This window comes from Diadema setosum, chromosome 14 (genome assembly GCF_964275005.1).
Source record: "Diadema setosum chromosome 14, eeDiaSeto1, whole genome shotgun sequence".
In the NCBI taxonomy this organism is placed as follows: Eukaryota; Metazoa; Echinodermata; class Echinoidea; order Diadematoida; family Diadematidae; genus Diadema; species Diadema setosum.
In genome coordinates, this window is record NC_092698.1 from 32,949,141 (window position 1) to 32,953,504 (window position 4,364).

The following is a 4,364-nucleotide window of genomic DNA, read 5'->3' on the forward strand; positions in this document are numbered from 1 at the left end:
GAAAACTGCCAGTCCCGAGGACTTTGTTATAACGGGAGTCCATTGTACTAGGCGAGCATAGTACCTCCTGTGTAGCACAAACTGCACGCACACACACACTTGTACCAGGGAGACACCACCGACGAAGCTCATCTTTGAACCCTTTCAAACTGTGCAGAGAAAATCATGAACATATTTTTGTAGGTTACAGAATTTGTGATAACCAAAAGTAGCACAGAATACACAAAAATTAAATGTATAGCGGTTATTTATGCATTACCAGTAATTGAAGATGAAAACATGAAAAATCTCTCAAATGTGCAATCATATGATTTTCAATACTCTGCAATTTTCATTTCCATTCTTCAAATATGAGCTTGGTGGGGATGAAGTACTGTAAAAGTGGAAATTTATGCACATTTTTCACAACCAGAAACTAGCACAAAATAAAATCACACCAATATTTTTTCCCTTAATTAAATCAAATAACTTAAAAAAAAAAATCAAACAATTAAATTAATCTGTAATGTCATTCTGCAGAATTAAAAACACAAATTCATTTTGCCAGCTGAGCAAGAAAAATTGCTAAGGGGGTGTAAAAATTTTCACTTTTACAGTACACTAAGATAAATGACTAAGCACTACAAGCATAATTTTTGCAAAATGAAAGAAAAATCTATAAAGTTTATTGCCATACAAAAAAAAAAAAAAATCCTGATGTGCTACACTTTTGATATTTGACATAAAACATTTTTTTTTACTGTCATCAACTGACATTTAAGACTGTAAGGCATTTTACCTGTAAACAGCTAAAGTCTTTTATACAAAGTCTCCATAAGGGTGATGCATTATTTTGCATTTGTATTGATGTGTGTACATGTAGTTTTGAAAAAGGAAGTCTATTTGATGCAACTTCTGAATTTCCTTCAACTCATCCCTAAAAGAGCATTTACCATCACTATCATGCTAATAAAATGTCAGATATCACCAACTCCTTATAAGGAATGAGACAATGCAACAAAATTTCTTTGTAATTCCTCCCAAAATCCTTTCCATTCGTTCACCGTTAGCTTGAGCAGAACACTCGCATCACATCATGACATGATGGACTTAGGGATGCCATACATGCCGAGCAAAAAAAATCTGCCTGAATATGAACACCCTCAAATCACCTGATACTCGGAAGTTCCTTTCACATTCATACATATGAAGAGCAAATGAGGAGGAATAGTTCCAGCTTTTAAAAAGTAGAAATGTTGTAACTGATGCATTTTGAGCTTAGATTTGATATGCTGTAGCTGCGAATAAAATTGGGACACCTTGAAAATATGTTTGCATGACAATGGTAGGGTTTGCAAACAAAAATGTCAAATGCTACTGGAGGAGAATTTTTTGTTAAATATAAAGTTTCGATAAGAAGGTGTTGAAATATTTTTAATTCAAGCTCTTATTTATTTTCAGAAATTCATATTTCCCTTAAAGATCCTAACCATAGCTGACAGACGAGGGATGATAACTTTACAGAAGCAGTAAATTCGAACTCAACACTCATTTTACACAATTGTCCTGAATCAGAGCTGCAATAGCTATACTATATGGTGAATGGGTTAAACTGTCGTAATAGCACCAGGAATATAACCACTATCAAGTTAGTGACTCAATCTATTAACCCCACCTCTCTTACAGCATAGAACATGTATTTCATTTCCATCTTTCTTAAATGGAGTCCGTCATGAATACTGAACCAAACATTAAAGATGTAATCATCATTCGACTATTCAAAGATTTTCAGTATTGTGAATCAGAACTTTATGCACTTGATTGATTTCTATTGTAGCATTACACACATGGATGCTTGCACACTCATTTCAGAGTCTCCTTAACCTGAACTCTAATGGTTCATTTGTTTGAAAGCTGACAATGAATCTCAAGATTTACAACAAATTGTTTTCACATTCATCTCTTCATTCTGCATAGATTTTTTTTTAAGATCAACAAACACTAATTGGACACATGTATTTGAATAGAAAAAAGAGAGTACATATATCACTAAAAATAATTTATGTCACGCACTCACATATAGTACACTTTCAAAACTATTCAAGAATATTTACACTGATCAAATATTGAAAATTATAAATAGGGTATATGGTCAGCATCCATAGCTACAACAGTGATATTTGAGTAAGAGCAAATTTGATGGTACTTATTGGTAGTCGGTCTTATCTTCAAGATGTCTACTACAAACTATTTTGTGTGGCTTTCTAAGCACAAGTCACATACTCTTTAATACCCTAATATGTTACAATACTGAGCTGGAAAGTATTAAAGGGATGGTATAGTATTGGTTGAGGTGAGGATTCAGTCTTTAACTTTTTGCACGATACTTATAAACCACTTTATAAAATGTGAAAGAGCACAAAATTTTAGAATTCAAAGTTCATTGATGAAAAATTTAAATGACTGAGATATCCAGATATCCAAAAACAAAGCAAAACAAAGCGATCCTAATAAAAGTTAGGTCACATCTTTTATTAGGTTTGCTTTGAATAGGATATCTCGGCTATTTCAAAACAAATTCTTATCGAATGAACTCTGAATTCCTCTTAGAATATGCACTTTCATATTTCATAAAAGGTCTCTCATTATCTCAAGAAATAATCAAAAAATGTTAGAAACCTGAAGTCCCATCCCAACCAAAACTGTACTATCCCTTTAAATGTATCTGTAAAACATCTGTGTGTAAATATGACTAAAAAAACAAAGATTTTTAGTTGTCTATTTTTTCATTGTGGTTTGGACATCTTTTGCTTGATTCAAATACCCAGAACATACAAACATTTGCGATACAGTTTTGTATTAGAAGACCCCACACTCTGTAACTTATTCACAATATCTGCATAATCAAAACCATGAAAGAGAATCACAGGAACTCTACATGTATGTTTCATGTATTATTTCAAATCTGCCATCTCTTTCTGAGTTATGTGAAATAAAATTATGACTAAAATATTTGTCATGCATGTATGAGATCAGAGTTGTACAATAAAGAAATAGCATAATACATTATTATCTCCTACAGATGCTAAATAGCATATAAATAGAAAAAACAAGACCCCTTTGGCAATAACTGGCAAAGGCCACTGAGACATATAATTAGTTAGTAATTCTATTACTACTGCATGCATGATTATGATAAATATGATGATATGACAACTATGCAAAAAAGGTTTTTCAAAATAGCTTTATATCATATTTCTCAATATTGCATTATTCAATAATTTTCTTGTGAAACATTTTTATAAAACATGCTAAATAAAATAAAATCCCACAATTCTATACTTATCAGGTGGAACAAAAAGAATATGGTCACAGTATGTGAAGTATTAATGTTACTGCATTTTACTTTTTCAAGGTATCAAAGATTTCTACAGACAAAAAAAAAAAAAAGGTCAACAAATAGCAAATAATCACACACATTGCTGCCCAGAAGAGAAAGAATTTAAATTCTTATTAAAAAAAAAAAAAAAAAAAACTTTTACTCTTAATTGTCTGGACATGGACAATTATTACCTAACCTCCAGACGAGCATGAGTTTAAACTTCAAGACACAAAGTTGGAGTAGAAATTGATGTTGCTTAAATTTTACACATGAAAAGAAAGCATGGGTTTAAACATTGCATGTGACAGACTTTATAATCACACGCTGCCAATCGATAGACACTGGGGTCACAGAAATAGCACAGCTGGCATCACTCTTCATGTACCTTAAGTACTCAATTTTTCTCTCTTTCCAGTGATGAACCAATGTGCCAAAATTTGCTGAAGTAGAACAAAGCTGTTCTCTGAACACTTTGGTTGTAAAGCTAACCACTCCTATTCTGGCTTTGACACCATAGAATTTTTGCTGGATTATACATCTTTGCCATACACAGCACGGAGACTCAGGAAAGTTTGTTTGGATGCTTCATAAACAAACCTTTTCAAATTTCTCATCAATGTCGATTCAAAAGATTCCGTTAAGGTTTACAAGGCAGCTATCTCTGGGGACATTTGTACAATGACACTCTTATCAAATCAACCTGGAAACCTTGGGACGTAGCTAACTGGCAAGATGTGACTTCCTTGAGAACATAGTTCTAGGTCTTGGGAGTCTTGGTAAAGACCAACACATGAATGAGGTGATCCTCCTCGGAAACTATCATTTAACTTTGAAGAGGCAAACGACAATGATCACTGGACCATGACTGGACTCTACAGCAGCAGGTGAGATGTGAAAGAGAGGAGAGAAGACATGTCTGCATCCCTTCTCTCTCTCCCTCTCTTGCAATCTCTTTCTGTCTCTTCTCTACGGAGGTGGGGTAGGAAGTTGAAGGGGGGGGGGG